The sequence below is a fragment of the Felis catus genome, chromosome C2 (assembly GCF_018350175.1).
Source record: "Felis catus isolate Fca126 chromosome C2, F.catus_Fca126_mat1.0, whole genome shotgun sequence".
Taxonomy (NCBI): Eukaryota; Metazoa; Chordata; class Mammalia; order Carnivora; family Felidae; genus Felis; species Felis catus.
Window position 1 is genome coordinate 61546416 of NC_058376.1, and position 21581 is coordinate 61567996.

A 21581-nucleotide genomic window follows, 5' to 3' on the forward strand; every position below is an offset into this window, starting at 1 on the left:
TTAAAGAGGTTTGCCATTGACTGGGGCACTTTTCCAGATAGAACTAAAAGCACCTGATACATCTTCAGTCCATTAGGGTAAGCCACACCTGCCAGAGGCTCATCAGCAATTAAAAGTTACAAGACACTAAATGTCCCCAGTGGGTCCTGTATAGGTGAGAGACAAACACATACTGACCTGGAGAAATGCAGTGCATTATGATGCTCTTTGCATTTGATACCAGGCCCTGGTTGAGCTCCATGGTTATTTATTGCCAGTATTCTTTCTATGTGGTACTGGTCCCCATTCATCATATATAGTAAATGCTTAATAACATGCGTTAATGGAGTCAGTGGATGGATAAATAAATAGAACCAAGTCCCTAGAAGTGGGTCCTGGCTTCACTCCTAAGCTTACCTTTATCTGTTTTGAAGAGCCCATGATTGGGCATTAGCACTATGTCACTGATCCCACTGTCTTAGTCACAAAATAAAGTTCCTATATATTCTGGTAAACATACTATTTCTCCTCGCCACAGGCTTGACTTAATGCTATACTTCTTATCTCTTGCTTGGCATCAAGTTGTACCTCATTCCTCAGAATGTGTCAAAATCCATCTTGCTCAGTGGTCCATTTGACAGATATCAGGGACTAGTATGTTTTACTCAATTGTAAACTTAAGTTTTATACATTGGTCAAAATTTGGTGGACACATAAGCCGTAGCACAGGATCACTGATTTGTTGGGATTCAGATTCATTTACCTCCCTTAAAGCTGCCTTAGAATGCTTTTAGTTATCAATTAACCACTCTAATCCTTGCCATATGTGTATTCAGATATAAGCATAAACACTCACACTCAGCATCATTCTCTACACTAAAGCAGCAGTTATGGAGACTGGAGTTCAGACTGGATTCACAACTGTGATCCTCAAAGGGCAGTAGTGAACTAGCAGATGTATAATTCCAGCAACTTTTTCTGGTATTCTAAGTAGGATATAATTAGTTAAATTGTATTTAGCTATTTCCTCTCCTGATCTAAAACCTAGAATTCTTATAATTCCCTCCTTAGTCATGATTAGTGATAGTGCCCTTTATTTGAAGGACAAAGAGTGACATAGATATATGAGAAAACAGAGGTCAGGTTGTGTCAGCCTTTGAACACAACAGAGATGACCCATCATCAGTGTAGGGGTTTACCTTGTCTGTCCAGTGGTCAGGATGGGTTTCTACTCATCTAGTTTATACATTCTCATTTGGTATCTTTTAAAATCATACTTTGTATCTGTAAGGCTTTAGCCTGAAGTTGGAGAATGGAAGGGGGGTGGGCTATGGCCTGGACTAAAGCCAACGCAAAATGATGACTCACCTCATGGCTTTGGCCTTATCAGCATGCTGCTCTCATCTGAGACAAGCATGAAAAGTAGAAAAACCATGGGTCTTAGAGTCATGAACACCTGGACTGGAATCCCATTTCTGCTACTCACAAGGTATGCTTCACTAAAAAAAACCTATTCAAACTTTGAGTGATTCGTGGTTGTTTTTTTTTTTTTAATTTATGTTGAGTCAAGTAACAGTACCTCCCTCCCACATTTGTGTGGGTGTATGTATGTAGATCAGGAGACAGCATATATTAAATAGGGTAATATATTGGAAAATGCCGGCCATGGTGCCTGGCACCAAGCAGGGGTTCAATTGTTAAGCCATTTTTCTTCTTTCTTTGTAACTGAACCAGGGTGCTGGAAATATTCTGACTCATACAGTCATGCTTGCAAAACACTGTCCCTTTAAATCAGAAACACGCAAACAAAAATCTAATTTGGACAAATCTGTATATTCTTTTTAAATCAGTAAAAATAAACTTCACCTTTAAAGGACCCCTAACTGCTCAACAATGACCCCATTGTTTTTAGCCACTGCATAATTGTTACAGTGTGATATGGAAGCAAGGTGGGTATTTTGCCAAAATACAAATGTTTTAAATGCTTTGAGTATGTGAATAATACATATCCAGTTACTACCTGTTGGTTACAAAAATGTCATTTTTAAAACCAGGATTTGGAGAATAATCAGAAGACATAGATATACATTAATAGTGAATAAACCTCTTCCCAATTTGATGTATATGATGTATGTCCCCTTGTATTTGAATTATGCATTTCCTTTTTTAACAAAATAGAGATAATTTCTTAGGTTATAAAACATTGACACAGGTGTTTGTTGAGAGGAAGGATTTGCTTATGTCTCTTTTGTCTATATTTAGGTAGAAAGTTCTCAAGCATCTTGTGCTTTTTTGTGATTTTTCCTCTTACCTAACATAATGCTGGCCACATAGGAAGTAAATTCCACTGATGAGAATTGAATGAGTCAGAACACAGAATTATGACCAAGAATAAAAGAGCAGAATGAGTCAGAGAGGAGGCAGGTTTTGAATGGAGAAGTAGGAAGAGAAAGGAAAAAGTAATGTGTGGAGAGATAAGAACTGCTCTAGATGAAACAATCACTTGGAGATGCAGGTGTCCTAAAATCCAACAATCCATATCTGAAACATTAGCCAGAAAACATCCTATTTTAAGCTGTCCTGTGAAAGTAGAGGGAGGGACCTAATTCTATTTGGATACTCAAATTAGCCTCCTTGTCTCCTTCTGGTCATTGCTCAGCTTATCAATAAAGTCTTCTCTGACAACTCTGCTTAAAATCCACCACCACTACCACCCCAATCCTTCCTTGCATTCCCTATACTTTTTATTATTTTAATTTTTCCTCCATAGAACTTATCCTCATCCAACATACTCCATGTTATATATTCCTCCTTTATAATGTTGGCTCTGTAATTACAGGATTTTTTTCACTATTATTCGTCTTGCACACAAAACATCACATGGTACCTACTAGATGCTCAACATGTGTTGAGTAGTGAAAGATGAACTAATGAATGGATAGATGAATTCAATGTCCACTATATCCTTGGTACTATGCTAAGTAGGTATTGGCAATAGACAATTAGGGAGGCTCCCTGATTTCAAAGTACTTAGAAAGGCAGACAAGTAAAATGATAGCCTTCAAAAATTATGATTAGTATCCTGGGCATTATGGTAGAGGGAAGTGAGTGTTTCTGTGGGAACATTGATGTGAGATCCCTAACCTTGTAGGATATGGGAGGCTCAGGGAAGTCTTCCTCAAATTAGTGAAGTCTGAATTGAAGGCCTGGAGAATGGGTAGAAGTTAGATGCTAAAGAAGGAAAAGCCCCTAACTCACCCAATAAATGTTTTGGGTATGAGCAGCCAATTAACCTAAAGTGTAAGTCCAACTGTTTTATGCAAACCTCTGACCCCACAAGCTTTAATGTGCAAGGAGAGACTGGCCATCAGAACTGTGGTAGAATAAAAACTTCTGAAGCTGAAAATTAAAAATGAAGCCCTAAAATACAAATCAAAACCACACTGAGATATCACCTCATGCCAGTCAGAGTGGCTAAAATGAACAAATCAGGAGACGATAGATGCTGGTGAGGATGTGGAGAAACAGGAACCCTCTTGCCCTGTTAGTGGGAATGCAAACTGGTGCAACCACTCTGGAAAACAGTGTGGAGGTTCCTCAAAAAATTTAAAATAGATCTACCCTATTGCTACCCAGCAATAGCACTGCTAGGAATTTGGAGGAATCTGCTAAGAATTTGCAATAGCACTGCTGGCACCAAGGGATACAGGAGTGCTGATGCATAGGGGCACTTGTACCCCAATGTTTATAGCAGCACTTTCAACAATAGCCAAATTATGGAAAGAGCCTAAATGTCCATTAACTGATGAATGGATAAATACATTGTTGTTTATATACACAATGGAATACTACTTGGCAATGAGAAGGCCTTTTGTAGGAACATAGATGGAGCTGGAGAGTATTATGCTAAGTGAACTAAATCATACAGAGAAAGACAGATACCATGTGTTTTCACTCTTATGTGGATCCTGAGAAACTTAACAGAAGACCATGCGGGAAGGGAAGGAAAAAAAACTTAGAGAGGGAGGGAGCCAAACCACAAACTGAGGGTTGATAGGGGGTGGGAGGGAGGGGAAAGTGGGTGATGGGCATTGAGGGCATCTGTTGGAATGAGCCCTGGGTGTTGTATAGAAACCAATTTGACAATAAATTTCATATTAAAAATTTAAAAAAAATGAAGCCCTAGACTAGGCACTCAAAAATCTAGTCGATGCCCAATGGCAATGGGAAGAAATCAAAGGTAATAGGAACTCCGTTTCCTTTCCTGAAGAATACATTAAGAATTTTTAAACTTAAATGAAGAGATTATCTAGTGTAAAAAAGGAAACCTTACAATTTTTGAAGTCCAAGACTATAAAGATACCAGCTATGTAAAAAAAAAAAAAAAATCATCTACTTGCAACCTGTGGTATGCTGGAGTTGGCTGTTGTGACTCTTAAGAGCTAATTTTTAATTTTCAGAAATCTTGTGAGCTGGGTGTTAAACATCAAATATTAACATAAGTTATATAAATTTTCAATTAAATAAATTATTTTAAAACAAAAATAAGTACTCCAAGCTTATCAGTTCCTAGTTGCTATACTGTACTTCATTATTAGCTCTGCTCTTGAGGATATTTATATCTATTATATCTGTGTGGAAGTACTTTGGACTGGAGTGCTCCTGCACATCTCTTCCCCAGACCCTGAATTCAGTGATGGCATGTAGGTAGAAGTCAGCCATTTGGGGAGTATTTACAACACGGAAACTGGCAAATGCTAGAAAGCAGGTGTCCCCTAGCCCAGAAAGCTAGCCATTAAATATTTTGTTTCACACTACTGCTTTGAACCCAGAGACCTAATAGTTTAAAGGTCTGAGAGCTTAGTTTGTCAAACTCAGCCCACAGAATAGATCTGTGTCATAACTGTGGTTGCTCAATACCTCTTAAGTGTTTTTCGTACATTTTGGTCATTTCCTGTATTTAAAGTCCTAAATGCCTTTCCTCCTCTCTTTTGACACCTGGTATAAACTATGACCTAAGAAGGGAGTGCTACTTAGAATTTCTGTTGCTGGCAGACTTGGTGGAGGAGCGGTGGAGGGCCATGGAGTCAGGGGCATAGTGGAGCTGTGGTGGCCTTCTGGGTTCCTGGGGTGTGAGAATTGTGCTGTCTGCCTTGCCCTGCAATGGACAGATCACACCTTCAGGGAACTGACGGAGTAATCTGGTTCTAATTCAGGGCTAATCAACCTCATAGCTGAGCCTTAGCCTAATTTTTCTGGCTGTAAGCTTCTGGAGAGCCTGTGATCTTCCTCTTGCATCAATTTATCTTCTGCTTGAAATAACTTGATGGGCTCTGAGGTTTGAAACAAAGAACCTGGATTAATGCAGCAGCTTGCTTCTATTTTAACACACCATAAATGAAACTATAATTGTTTAAACTTTGACATTATAGAACAAAAATACAATTACATTGCACATATTAAAATCTTTACTACCAATTTATATTTTTATAAAAAAGTTGGAAAATATAGGGGTGTTTATTACCCCTGACTCATCACTGCTAACACTTAATGTTTCTTCCTTTCTCTTTTTGTATACAGTATATATTTTAATAAGAGCAAGTTCACACTGTTTATTTTTTTTCAACGTTTATTTTATTTTTGGGACAGAGAGAGACAGAGCATGAACGGGGGAGGGGCAGAGAGAGAGGGAGACACAGAATCGGAAACAGGCTCCAGGCTCTGAGCCATCAGCCCAGAGCCTGACGTGGGGCTCGAACTCACGGACCGCGAGATCGTGACCTGGCTGAAGTCGGACGCTTAACCGACTGCGCCACCCAGGCGCCCCCACACACTGTTTATATTGCATTGCATTGTTTTACATTGGTGGCATTCATTATATATAATATATATGTTTATTTTTTTTATTTTGAGAGAGAGAGAGAGCGTGCGCACGCATGCATAGAAGGGGCAGAGAAAGAGAATTCCAAGCAGGCTCCACACTATCAGCACACAGCCCGATGCAGGACTTGAACCCACAAACCATGAAACCATGAGCTGAAGTCAAACGCTCAACTGATTGAGCCACCCAGGTGCACCCATTATATATGTATATTTAATAAACATTACCTGCATTTGTCTTTCTAAATCAAAATTGTATTCATTTCTGAATTTAGATGTAGTTTATATGAGGGCTTTCTTTTGAATCTATTTCTTCTGAAGCTTTGTTAAGTTTTTGATTTTTGGAGAGACAGTGTGAACATGGTTGTCTGGAACAAATATGGCCTTTGGAATTCATTTATTCATTAATTCATTTATTTAATAAATGATTAAGTATCTGTCAGGTGCAAGGCACTGTGGTTAATTGGTGGGGTGAGTACGTAAACAAAAATCCTTGTCCTCTAGGGGTCTATATCTTGATGGTGGAGATGGGCAGCATAGCTAATGAGTAAGTAAATTATAGAGCACGGAGAAAAATAAAGTTGGGCAAAGAAGATGGGAAGCACTGGGGGTGGGGAATGTGCTTTCAATTTTAAATAGGGTGGTGGGGTAGAACTCCCGGATAATGCAACAACTGAGCCAAAACTCCAAGAGGAAGGAGCTTGCCGGAGAAGGCCTTCCAGGCACAGAGCTGAGCTAGTGGAAAGGCCTGAGGCAGGATCTTGTCTGTAGTATTTGAGGAACACTGAGGAGACCAGTGTGGCTGAAGGTGAATGAGCAATGGGGGAGACTAGTAGTATATGGTGAAAAAGGAAGTGTTGTAGAGAGAGGGGGAGTTGGATCATTTAGGCTTGTCGGCCGTTGCAAGGAGTATGGCTTTTACACTGAGTGAAATGGGAGGCATTGGATTACTCTGAGCACAGGAGAAACATGATTTTATTTGTGTTAAAGGTATTTCCGTGACTTCTTACATTCAAAATGTTGTCTGTGAACCAGGAATATTAGCATTTCCTGGAGCGTGTTGGAAATGGTCACCCGCAGGTCCCACCCCAGATCTGCTAAATCAATCTGTCTTTAACAAGATCCCCAGGTGATTTGTATGCACAATACAGTTTGAGAAACAGGAATAGAGACTGAGGAGGAGGTTAAGAGAAACCACCAGGGAAGAGTTAATAAGCCTCAGCTATACTCCTGGTAGGAGATAATAGCATGGGTCAGGGTTGTATCCATCAGTAGAGAGAAGGAACTGGATTCAGGGTATAAGAGAAAGGAAAAAACTAAGAATGACTTTACAGTTTTTGGCCCAGGCAAATGGAAGAATGGGTTTCCTGATTAACTAATTAGGGAAAGAAACAGGCAGAACAGATTTGGTCAAATTATATTTGAGATGTGTGATGGTTAATTTTATGTATCAACTTGAGGAGAGTATTTTGAGATGAGATTGACATTTAAATCAATGAACTTTGGGTGAAGCAGATTGCCCTCCATAATGTGAGTGGGCTTCATCCAATCAGTTGAAGGCCTGAACAGAGAGAAAAGACCAGCTTCCCCAGCAAGAGGGAATTCTCCAGCAGACTGCCTTTAGACTTCCTCTTCATCTGTACCATTAGCTTTCTTGGGTCTCTGCCTACCGGCCCACACTGCAGATTTGGATTTCCAGTCCCCATAATCATGTGAGCCAATTACTTACAATAAATTATTGGTTCTGTTTCTCTGGAGAAGTCTAATACAAGAGTTAAATAGTTATTTATGTAAGTCTACAGTTAGGGAGAGACCCAATCTCTGGACATAAAAAATTGAGACTCACCGGCATATAATCTAAATTTAAAATCATTGGATTAAGTAAAACCACTAAAGAAGTGAGGTAGACAGAAAAGTGAGGAAGATAAAAGGACTAAGCCCTGGGATCCTCCAACGTTGAGGTCAGAGACAAAAGAAGAAACCAGCAAAGGCTTAAAAGGAGCATCCAGGGAAGAGGAGAAAAACCAAATGAATGTGACACCTTGAAGTCAACAGAAGAAGTGTTTCAATAAGGAAATTATGATTACTGTATCTAACGCTAGTACTAAATTAGGTACACTGAGGACTGAGAATTAGATATATCAATATGGAGGTCTTGGGTGACTATGATTAGGTCACTGTGAGTGGAGAGATGGGACCATGGAAAATCTGATTGGGGTGAGTTTAGAGGATAATGCTTGGAAAATTAAATATGTGTGAATCTTTTGTTGTTTCTATTATTTTTTAAATAAATGACTTTAATAGCAGTTTTAGGTTTATTAAATTTGAGCAGAAAGTATGGATAGTCCTGTACACTTATTACTTCCCACACAGTTTCTCCTATTATTAACGCCTTGAATTAATGTGGTACATATATTAAAACTGATCATAACATCTATACATTATTATCAACTGAAGTCCATAGCTTACATTGGGGTCTGCCCTTTTTATGTATGTTCTATGGGTTTTGATAAATCTGTAATGTCACGTATCCGCCATTACAGTTAAACTTTTGAATCACAGATCAACCATTTACTAGCTGTGTGACCTTAAGCAAATTACTTCAAGCTGAATTTTTATCAAATAAGATATGTGAAAATGCCTAGCATAATTACCTGCATCTATTAAATATTAATTCTCTTTTACTGTCTTTTGGATGAAAACCAGGAGCTATAGTCAATACTTAGTTTTAGTAAAATGCAACATTGAAATTTTTTGATAACTTGGATGTTTCCAGCTTAATAGGAAGTTTTTCAGGACATAAGTCTACCCCAAAGTTTCATAGTGATAAAGAGGCCAAGTCATCAGTTGATCTCTATGTGGGTCAGCTAGTTCTCCAATAAGAAAAATGGTTACATTGCCACAGATAACACATCTCACCAACCCTGGTCATCCATCTCTCAGGCTGAAAGAAAACTCAGCCTAAGTGTGCAGATATCCCAGGCAATCTCATCATTTCTCGAAAAACAAGAAATGTTATCAGGCTTCCAATGGTAGAGCATATCTTTAGGTGAAAGCCATTTCCATACATAATTTTTGGTAGAAATTTAAATGTTGCATGAGAAGTTATTTAGATAGCCTTAAAGACTCTTTTGACCTGACCCCTTCACAAAATTTAAGAGCTGGTAAAATAAGTGTGAGATTACAGGCCCAGAGAACTGTATTCTTAAGGGAGAAAAAAAAAAACTGTTGAAAGGAATTCTGTTTGAAAACTTGAAGGAGTTTTGATGGACTTTATAAAGCAGGTGAATATTTCTCCAGGCTCTACTAGAAGGAAATTTTTGTTTGGTATGGTTCTGGAAGCTGTAATGATCTTTTATTTCATGGAATCAAAATCTTTTTGATAAGATAGCATTTGGAGAAAATATCTAGTTTGTGGAATGATGCAGTTAATGACTAGACTAAACTGGTTTGGTTCAATAAGAATATAGAATATAGAAATGTTTTTTCCCTGCTTTTCTGAAAAATTTAGTAATTATAACCTGTCCTCTTAAATTTCCAGTGGAAGTTCAATAGTACTTGTTAGGTCTCAGATCAACAGTAAATTCTGGCATGAGGTGAAGTTAACTAAAATGAGTGAAGATGCTAGTACAGGTGTTTAGAAGAACTCAAAATGGGGCACAATCCATCTACCAGGTATAATAAATCAAGTCAGCAGCAGTTTTGGTAGCAGCCCAGGACTGGAAAAGGGAGGATTAGAATGGGCACAGGTTGGTGGTGCCTGGGTGGCTTAGTTGGTTAAGCATCTGACTTTGGCTCAGGTCACGATCTCACAGTTAGTGCGTTTGTGCACAGTTTGTGCGCAGGATTCTAGTCCCGCGTCTGTCTGTGGAGCCTGCTTGGGATTCTGTCTCCCTCTTTCTCTGCCCATTCCCTCCTTTGCTCTCTCAAAGAAATGAACATGTGAAGGAAAAAAAAAAAAAGAATGGGCACAGGTTTCACAACAATACAGAGCTTCAGATAAAGACCAGGCAATATTTAGGGTCAAATTAACCAGATGAAGGCACTGGGAATCGAATGAGAACTCAAAGGTGAGACAAGATCTTCTAGCTGAGCCAGTTTGTTTCATTTCGATTGGTTATCCAGGTTTCCATGCTGGAGCCATCTACTAGGTAACTCTTTGTGGCCCTCACATGATTAAATTTCCATTTGCTCAATAATTCATGTAACATCTTCATGAGTTTTTATCATTAGGTTTTGTTTGTTTTGTTTTTTACATTCATTTATTTATTTTAAGAAAGAAAGAGTGGGACCGGGGCAGAGAGAGAGGGAGACAGAATCCCAAGCAGGCTCCATGCTGTCAGTGCAGAGCCCAACACAGGGCTGGAACACATGAACTGTGAGATCATGACCTGAGCTGAAGTTGGACACTTAACTGACTGAGCCATCCAGGTGCCCCCACTAGTTTTGTTTTTTGTTTTGTTTTGTTACTCTTTACTTAGTTATTTTGAGAGAGAGAATGAGAGCACACACAAGTAGGGGAGGGGCAGTGAGAGAGGCAGACAGAAAATCCCAAGCAGGCTCCATGCTGTCAGCACAGAACCCCACATGGGGCTCAATCTCAGGAACCTTGAGATTATACATAACCTGAGCCGAATTAAGAGTCCACTGCTTAACTGACTGAGCCACTCAGGCGCCCCTTATCCCTAGTTTAAATGGAAACATTTTACTAGAAAAATAAAGTGACTAATAATATAAATATAATGGAAACAAAGCAATGCTAATAAAATTGTAACTATTCTATTGATACCCACTTCTTTTTTTTTTTTAACATTTATTTATTTTTGAGACACAGAGAGAGAGGCAGAGCATGAACGGGGGAGGAGCAGAGAGAGAGGGAGACACAGAATCAGAAACAGGCTCCAGGCTCTGAGCCATCAGCCCAGAGCCCGATGCGGGGCTCGAACTCACGGACCGCAAGATCGCGAGATCGTGACCTGAGCTGAAGTCGGACGCTTAACCGACTGAGCCACCCAGGTGCCCCGATACCCACTTCTTAATGAAATGTGAGGTTACCTTAGTGTTGGATCCCTGATTAGTACCAAATCAAGTCTCCCTCCCCAATCAGAAGAGCTGACAGAAAACAGAAAAAGACAGAATAAGTTTATTCACTATGTGATTCAATGTTATGTTTTCGCCCAGGTGATATAAAGTGTAATGTGAAAACCTATATGCCACTCCAATTATTAAATTATCTGGCATCTATTAAATGTTAATTCTCTTCCAGTCAAAATCATTTTAAATGTCATATTTGGGGAAATACTAGTCTGAAATTAAATTTCCAAAATCTGAGGGGCTCCTGGGTGGCTCAGTCAGTTGAGTGTCTAACTTCAGCTGGGCTCATGATCTCACATTTCTTGAGTCCGAGCCCCGCATTGGGCTCACTGCTGTCAGTTCAGGGCCTGCTTTAGATCCTCTATCTCCCCACCCCCACCCCCACCACCTCTCCCCTGCTTGCACTCTCTCTCTCAAAAATAAATATTTTTAAAAAATCCAAAATCTGAGGGAAATTTTGCACACCTCTGCAGACTTCTGCAGCTCTCTAAAAGCATTGTTGCTGGTCCATACTTAACTAAAAAATAAGGTAAATATGCGAATTTTTCTTAATGTTAAGTTCATTCAACTTATGGTTATTATGGGATTATATCTTATTTTTTTAATGTCAAAATGTTTTTCTCATGAAATCATAATGGAGGATGAATTTTTTCCAACTTTATATTTAAAACACATTAAAAGCTTGTCCTCCCCTATTTTGTAAATTTTTTTAATGATTGGTCAACATTACAGTTTTGGAACCCAGATATCTAAACTTTATTTATTTATTTATTTATTTTTGAGAGAGAGAGAGAGAGCAGGGGATGAGCAGAAAGAGAGGGAGACACAGAATCCAAAGCAATTCCAGGCTCTAAGCTGTCAGCACAGAGCCCCACATGGGGCTCAAACTCATGGACTGCGAGATCATGACCTGAGTCAAAGTTGGATGCTTAACCAACTGAACCACCCAGGAAACCCCTGATATCTTAACTTTTGACCTTGAAAAAATGTAGATTCTGGGGCACCTGGCTGGCTTAGGTGGAGCATACGATTCTTGATCTCAGGATCCTGAGTTCCAGCCCCACATTGGGTGTACAGAATAAATAAAAATAGAACTTTAAAAAAAAAAAAAGGAAAAGAAATACTGCAGATTCTCTACTTATGCTTTTATCCCTTCTGCTTTGCCATTCTAGATTGTGATTTCTATCTTCTGGTTTAATATGGCTGTTATAACTCAGCCATAATATTAAAGTTTCAGGTCAAAGAATGAAAATATAAAAATATAAAAACTGGTGCCCCTGCCTGCTGATTCATGTCATGCCTAAAATGTTAGGCAACCATTCTAGTTGTCTAACCCACTTTGCTTGGATCTCATTGGTCAGAACCTAATCACATGGCTACAACTAAGTATATAGTATTCTGGGAAATGTCTCTTGATTTGGTTTCCACAAATAGAATTAGATTTATATTCCTAAGTACAAAGAGGGAAATGGATGGTAAGTGGCAACTGGTGTCCTTGCCACACCATATTTCAATTGTCGCTCAAATCCTATGGTTCTTTTCCTGAACTACACAATCTCTTATAGATTCCATCTCACCTACAATAACCTTATTGATCTTGATCGTGTTCCACTTTGCTTGCTTTCTTGTCTTTTCTATCCAACTATACAATAACTCCTTTAGTTATTTTTATACTACTTTAGATCTACATATAGTGTCTACCACAACATTTTGCATATATTTGATGCTTAATAAACTTTTGTCAATTATTAGTGTATCAAGAATTAGTAAAGATGTATAATGGAGAACTAGTAGGATATCAAGGTGAACTTCAACTATTCCTGCACCACCATACCAGTTTTTTTTTTCCAAAGTTTTTCTAGGGTTGATCCAATTTATACTTCTCAAATCATGTGATAGTCCATCTTTTCTATTTATACCATTGGTAGCTTTTGGTAGTACTACTTTCTCTCATGTGAACTTCCTTTCAAATTTCATTTTGTGTGCTTCATGACAAAGAGAAAACTTCTCAGGAGTATAGATGGTTCTCTGTGTATCAGGAGTTGGTAGCTATCCAGCTTCCCTGGGCAGAAATCCACGCTACAAAGTGTGACTGTCCAAATTGGCAAGAATTCTCTGGATTCAGCAGAAAGGACACTACCTGGATGGACAACAGAATCTGAGGTTCAAATTGCCTTTTTTGGCTTGAGCAACTCCCTAAAACTTTGTTGACAGTCTGGATTAGCTCTGTGTGCCTCTCTAACGCTAGACACTTAATAGCCTGGGTCTCCATTCTAAGAAGAATTAGCCTGGATCCTTCTCCCAGGGCTATATTTTGAAAAGACTTAATTCCAAGATTAAGAAGAGGGCTTTTGTTTCTCAGTTACCTACAAGTATATCATTATAGTGTAAGAGAAAAATATGGTTGAGATTATTTTTAATAGCTATATCATTGATTTCTGACACCAACATATTTTCTTCAGAAATTTTAACAGTCTATTAGAAGTTCTGGAAAAGGTGTTACTGAGTTATCCTAGATGCTTTATTCCATTACTTTATTTCTGGACCTTCACAGATAAGACAAACTTCACAGATAAGACAAACTTTTTAGCTATTAATTCCAAGTACCAAAGGTTAACCAGGTTAAAGCATTTAGAGGTAAAGATGCACTCAAAGGCAAGAATTTATAATAAATTTTATATACTAATTTGTACACACACACACACACACACACACACACAGTCTCACTATTTAGTCTTAACATTAATCTTTACTATATGTAAATCTATGATGATAATACAGGAAAGTGGCAGCTTGGAAATGTAGCCATTGTGATGTGAGCAGAGAAATCACCTGAGAGATTTTGTAAACTGTGCTGCCTAACCGTCTGAACTAAGATTAGGGCATTTGAAATGCAAGGAGATAATTTCACCAATCTGGACTATAGAGCAAGGGCATGCAAAGTAATTTTCAAGTAAAAATCTTCTTAACATCTTTAGGCTTTGGTTTCTTCACCTTTAAAATGAGAGAATTGGTATAAAGAACTTATCAAACTCAACACCCAAAAAACAAATAATCCAGTGAAGAAATGGGCAAAAGACATGAATAGATACTTCTCCAAAGAAGACATCCAGATGGCAAACCAACACATGAAAAAATGCTCAACATCACTCAGCATCAGGGAAATACAAATCAAAACCACAATAAGATACCATCTCACACCTGTCAGAATGGCTAACATTAACAACTCAGGCAACAACAGGTGTTGGTGAGGATGTAGAGAAAGAGGCTCTCTTTTGCACTGCTGCTGGGAATGCAAACTGGTGCAGCTACTCTGGAGAACGGTATGGAGGTTTCTCAAAAAATTAAAAATAGAACTACCCTATGGCCCAGCAATTGCACTATTAGGTGTTTAACCAAGGGATACAGGTGTGCTGTTTCGAAGGGGCACATGCACCCCAATGTTTATAGCAGCACTATCAACAATAGCCAAAGTATGGAAAGAGCCCAAATGTCCATCGATGGATGAATGGATAAAGAAGATGTGGTGTATATATATACAATGGAGTCTTACTCAGCAATCAAAAAGAATGAAATCTTGCCATTTGCAACCACGTGGATAGAACTGGAGGGTATTATGCTCCAGTGAAATTAGTGAAATTAGAGAAAGACATATGACTTCACTCATATAAGGACTTCAAGACACAGAACAGATGAACATAAGGGAAGGGAAACAAAAATAATAAAAAAACAGGGAGAGGAACAAAACATAAAAGACTCTTAAATATAGAGAATAAACAGAGGGTTGCCAGAGAGGTTTTGGGAGGGGAGATGGTCTAAATGGGTAAGGGGTTTAAGGAATCTACTCATGAAATCATTGTTGCACCATATGCCAACTAACTTGTATGTAAATTAAACAATAAATAAATTAAAATAAACAAAATAAAATAATTAAATAAATTCAAGTAAATAAATATATACATACATAAAATGAGAGAATTGGACTAGGATATCTCAGAGGCTTGTTTCAGCTCCATGTTTTATGGTTCTGCAGAATCAGCTGATGAGAATGAAGATGGCAAATCTACTTCATGCCAAGTTTGATGAAAGTTCTGACACATTTACTAAGGCTTTCCTATCTGAACCAACACAATCACATTGAACACTGATTATATTATGTTTCCTACCCCTCCCCATTTCTTCATAAATATGGGTTGTTGCAAACAATTTTCCTAAGGTTTAGACTGTGGTTTGGTTGAATTCTTACTGACTCATTTAGATGCTGTATCATTATCTAATTTTGTTCATTGCTCACTTAATCAGGTGCTTCTATCGAATGGCAGTCTCTAGAATGCAAAAAGCAAATTGTTAGTCAGGGCAATAAGTGGAAAACAGGTGCACTGTGCTCAGCACTGCTAACTTAATATAGCAAAAAACTATAATCAGGTTTCTGGGGGGCACCCAGCCCTACCTATCATAACCTGGGTAAAGTTATTGCTTCTCCCTCATAACTTAATCACTTGCCTTCATTCTCAATATATATGAAACAATAACAACATCAATACCATCTCCCTTCAGGCTATTACAACACCCATAGCTTGCATTTTCTGATTGCTTCAGACTTCTGTAAAAATAGGGCACAAATTACTTTCTTAATGCCTCTCCTTCTCTCTTCCACCTCTTTCACAAGAAAGTTGTGACTTTCTTTTTAATTAAAATAGATAAGTGATCTTAAGTGGCTTCACTTCCTTCATCTATTTTTTGCTTGTTTTTCCCACTGATCTCAAAGTATCCCTGAAAGTAGTATATTTTCTTTTAAACAGTGAATATATGTTCACGATGTCATCTCATAGACATCTTTCTAACTATCCAAAAATTCAATGACAAATATTTATTAAGTACCTACCATATGCTAAATATCAGGGAAGCTAAAATAAGGCATGTTCTCATAAAGAGCTCAATGTCTAGGGGGATTGGTAGACACGTAAACTGACAAATACAAATGGTGTGTGCTATCTTAGAGGTAAGTACAAATGTAGGGAGCAAGTAGGAGAGAAGCACCTAAGTCAGGTAGGCCAGTAGTACAGGGTCAAAGCAAGTTTCTCAGAGGAGAAAGCACCAGCAGTATGTTTTGAAGGACAAGTGTGAGTTAAGCATTGAAGTGGAGGAAATGAGCATTTGGGACAGAGAGAGAAGCTAGAACCCATGCCAGGAGGTGAGCATGGAGCAGTGGAGGAATTGCAAATGGCTGAATATCACTGGAAAATAAAATGGGAATGGGATTAAGGGATAATGACAGGAAATGACAATGACAAGGTAGACTGGGGTCATGACATGGAGACCCCAATAAGCTATACTATGGAGCTTGGGTTTTTTTCTAAGCACCTTAGACAGTGGAAAATCAAAGAATTTGAAACAAAATAATCACGTTACCAAATTCACATTTTAGTAGTATCACACTGCATGCAAGGTAAAGTCCAGAACAAAGAGAAGAGCTAGGCACATAGTAGGCCCCTAGAAGTTTTTGATGAGTGAAGAATAGTATCCGGATGAGAATGGATCAAATACAGACAAGTCTGGGCAGGGAGTCCCAGTGAGAGACAATTGCAATAATGATTTAAAGTAATAATGCTGAGGATGGGGAGAAGAGAATGTATTTGAAAACAATTAAGGAAGTATAATTGGAAAGAACTTGGTTTTTCTTTTATATAGGTGGGCAAAAGGCAAATAAGGAATGCAAAATGACTACCAAGTTTATGAATTAAAGAACTGGATAGAGGACCCTGTGACATTCACTTAGGTAGAAAACACAGAAGGAAGAACAAATGATGGAGGAGAGGGTGAACATGAATCATCCAAATTTGAACAAATTGAATTTGAGATATAGAAAGACAAGTTGAAATATTCTGTTGGATGTTTCAATCAGGAACTCAGGAGATAAATATAAATGGAAGGATATAGATTTGAGAGTTATCTGTGAATAAGTAGTAATTAAAGATCAGTCATGGAGCCTAAGTAGAATAACATGAGGGCTGTAAATAAAGTTGGGCCAAAGATGGAGACATGTGAATGCCAACCACATTGATAGACTTTGCTACTTCCCCATTAGTTGTGAATTAGTTGTGCTTTAGTTGTGCTCTCCCATCCACTGAGCCATCTAAAACATACTGATGAAAATTTGGGCTTCTACATTTTCTTTAAGATCTAAAATCTTAGCTCCTTTAGGACTTCATACTTGTACTCATTCCACTACTCTGGAGCCATCTTTGTTTCTATCATCTTGAATTTCTTCAAAGGCCCTGTATCACATTTCACCTGTGGCACCAAAATTTGAATAGGTCTTCCAAATACTGGAATATTGACATTTAAAAGTAGACATTATTAAAAGTAAAAAGGAGAATCCAATCCAATCCAATCCAATCCAATCCAATCCAATCCAATCCAATCCAATATACTATGCTTCAGTCTTCTAAAGCCTAGTATTTTTCTTTACAGCATTCCATTGCTGAATCATATTTAGCCTGCGCTGAAGATAGCATTTTGACCTAGTCAGTCAGGCTTGGGAAATAAAACCTGTTTTCCATGGCACCTAAGCCAACCTATTTGATATCAGATTTGTGCTAATAATATGAAAAATAAGGAAATTAGAAGATCAAGATCTTAAAATTTAAAGAATAAAAATATTTGACTTTTTTTAGATAAAAGCTCATAATTGGGAAATTTAAAAAAATGAGTGTGAAGGGGGATAGGGAAGCTTGAAGATGTTGAGAAGCTGTAGATGTGGAATGAGGTAACATCATTCAATCCACTAGCTGCAGGTTGTCAAGAGAGCTATTTTAAACAGCCATAGTCCATTCTCTCCTATCCCCAGTTCTTCCTCAGCTTCCCTGTTCAAAGCTTCAATTCCCATTCTCTTCCTTCACCATTCTCCTTTCCCTTTCTTTCTCCCCTCCATGTCTCACCTCTCCACCTTTATCCTTCCTCTTCCTTTTCTTCTTTCTCTTCTCCCTCATTACTGAGGTCTGCAACAGGGAATTCAGAAAACTTGCCAGTCTACACACAAGTATAAGGTATAAATAAAGGCAAGAGTAAATATGGAATAGAATGGCTGGGAAGCATGCCAAATAAATTCCACTATTCAATACAGTTTAATTCACTTCAGTAATAATTTATAAAGCACCTCCTACATGCAAAGCATCATAGTAAGCACTGAGGACAAAAAGATGGAATTTAATATGTCATTGTATTGAAGGATATTCCAGTGTATTTACTTCAGAAATTCATTGACTGCTTTCTTTTTGCTGAAGACAATTGTTATCTTTTTCATTTTTCATCTACTGTTTACTAAAGAGTTTATGTAGCAGCATTTGAAGACTAAATAAGATCTGGCAATGATGATTGTTGGCTGTTTTGTTGCCTGGGACAGTAAGTGTTTATCAGAGGAGTTCTTTATGTGCCTTGATATTTAAGACTCTAGCATTATACCATAATTTAATTTCATCCACATGGAATCAAAAACAAAAAGATAAAACTAAGTCAGCCCAAGACTTCCCTTCTTGTCTTTATTATAACAAAAATATCATATAGCAAAGTCCCTAAACTGAAAGCTCCAGGCTGGTTTTGCTGTGCATGGATACCTTTCCACTGCATCAAAAGAGTGAGGTGGTGATTCTGGTACTTTTCTCCCCCAGTCCTCCATTCTTTCCTTCCATCTTTCCATTTCTTTCTTAAGCATCTTTGACTCTCTACTACAAGCTAAGCACTATAGTGTATTCTCTTTCTAAGGCTATTTTAAGGGCTACCAATGGTTTTTGAAGGTATAAAGTATGTGAATTATATAAGTTACACAGTGTCTGTTAGTTCCCACATACAATTTTTAAATTTAATTTCTTTAATCAAAGTTAAACATGAACTTTAAGGAGTCAAAGACTATAAGACGTGAAAAATTACATTATTCTGCATTCCCATTTTCTTCTCTGAAGAGGCAAATTCTTCCAGCACTTTTAACTGTTTCTTTTGTAATATACTCTATTTTTTTTAACGTTGTTTGTTTGCTTGTTTTTTGAGACAGAGAGAGACAGAGCACGAGCAGGGAAGGGGGCAGAGAGAGAGGAAGACATAGAATCCAAAGCAGGCTCCAGGTTCTGAGCTGTTAGCACAGAGCCCAATGTGGGTCTTGAACCGCTGAACTGTGAGATCATGACCTGAGCTAAAGTCAGATGCTTAACTGACAAAGCCACCCAGGCACCCCAATACCCCTCTATATTTTGAATATGCCTAAGTTGCTGCTACTTTTTTTTTTTTTTTTTTTTTTTTTAGTTTTAGGCATTACCTATTGATGGAACACTCTGGAAGCTAAGTCTGCAGCTCTCTTTGTCACTGTTCTCTACCCTCCTTTGTAGTTTTGGGATTGGCCATGGTGTGATCCTTACCAGTGGAGACTGAGAAAAAGTCCACTGGGAGGTGTGCCAGACCTCATAGGTCCTGCCTCACATTCTCTCAGCCCACCTCTTTGCCCTGGCCATTGCTATAATGAGCAGGTATGCATCCAAGTGTAGTTCCTAGCACTTTGTCTCTTGCTTTCTGCCTTGGACTATCTCTGTACTTCCCTGTAGGACACTTTGGGAATATGCTCAGCCATATTCATATGTTCATAGAGCTGGAAGTGCAATAGAGTTCAACCTTTGTCTAACAGGGTACAGGAGGTGCTAGACAGATGTTCCCTTCTTCTGTCTTGGAGTGAAAACCCTGAAGGGCCATCTATGTGGTTCTTCAGAGTACTTCAGTGGGGCCAACCCACAACTGCTTATGGTGGTAGCCAGCTTAGTCACCTTTGTGTTGGCTTGTCTTCTCCCTTGTTCCACTTATTCCAGTCCCTCTCCCCAAAATAACTGCATCCATGCAGGCTCTTACTCCAGACTCTGTTTGTTTGTTTTAGGGGGAAACTCAGACTCTACAAAGGCTTTGGGAAGGAGATTTCTCCCTCAGTAAATAGATGCATAAAGAGAAATGTCTGTCTTTTCTTTTCACTTTTGGACATTGTGTTGAGGATATGATGCATCTAGCTATGAAAAGAGAAGCCAGAGAATCACAAAAGAGGGAATTCATAAAGAATCATAAAGGAGGAGGCTTGATATTGTTAAGTTGCCTAATTAACCAATTCTAGAACTGCTTTTTTTTTGGATTTCTTGTTATGTGAAGTAATAGTCCTTTAAAAATATTGCTATCTAGGTGATCCTGGGTGGCTTAATTGGTTAAGCGTCTGACTTCAGCTGAGGTCATGATCCCACAGTTCATGAGTTAGAGCCCTGCATCAGACTTGCTACTGTCATCACAGAGCCTGCTTCAGATCTTCTGTCCCCCTCTCTCTGCCCCTCCCTCACTCATGCTCTCTCTCACTCTCTCTCTCAAAAAATAAATAAATATTAAAAAGTTAAATATTGCTATCTAGGGGTATGTGGGTGGCTCACTTGGTTAAGTTTCTGACTCTTGATCTCAGCTGCTTAGGTCATGATCTCCCAGTTTGTGAGATCAAGCCCCACATTGGGCTCTGTGCTGACAGCTGGATGTCTGCTTGGGATTTTCTCTCTCCCTCGCTCTCTGCCCCTACCCCTACTCATGCGCTCTCTCTCTCTCTCTCTCTCTCTCTCTCTCTCTCTCAAAATAAATAAACTTTAAAAAAATAATTTAAAAAATACTGCTGTCTGGGAATCTCTTAATTGGAGCTAAAACCACTGACACACATTGTGATCTGTCTTGGCTTCATGCCCTGGTGGGAACTGAAAACAACTTCTTCTCATATCCTAATTTTTGCACATACTGTTCCTGCTACCTGGAATGGCTTCCTGTTTCTTTCCTACTTATTCTTCTCTTTTCAGAGAATTCTCATTCTTCCTTCAAATTTCATCTCGAGCTCCACATTTAGTTTGGAATAAATGCTCCTCCTCCATTAGTTTGCCTAATGCTCTGTGCATACATCTGTCAGAATAGCTAAAACACTCATAATCTGCTACTTATCTTTCCATTTCCTCCATAGATTGTGGTACTCCTGAAGACAGGAACTCCATTTTCAGGGCTTAGCACACTGCCTAATGTTTAGTTACATATTTATTGAATGATTGGGTGTGGTTGGCGGGAGGAATGTTGGCAGAGTGGTGAGATGGACAAACCACATTTTGGACATTTGTTCTGGTACTCCTATTTCATAGCAGAACAAAACAGGTTGCATATAGATAGTAAATAATTCCTCCTCTATCAAATTATTAAAATATTGTATAAAGCAAGTAGACAAGATTAGATGATTTTTGATTCCTTCCCAAACAACATAGCATTTATTTATTTATTTTCTTAGTTTTGTTTTGTTTTGTTTTTTTTTAATATCATCCTGGCAGAGCAGGTTCTAGTCAAGGTTTCTTGATTTTTATTTAGTCTTTTTTAAAAATTCTTTTTTTCTTTTTTCACTTTTTTTCAATGGGTACCTAAAAACATCATTATCGAAGCTGGGTCCAAGACAATAGTGAGCAGAATTATGGGCAAATAACAGAATATTACAAACAAAATAGTGTGCTGGCTATTAAGCTGTTATTTTTCAGATTCAAATGTACTGTTCTATACTCTGCTCTTTGGTGATGTGGCTGGGACCCCACATC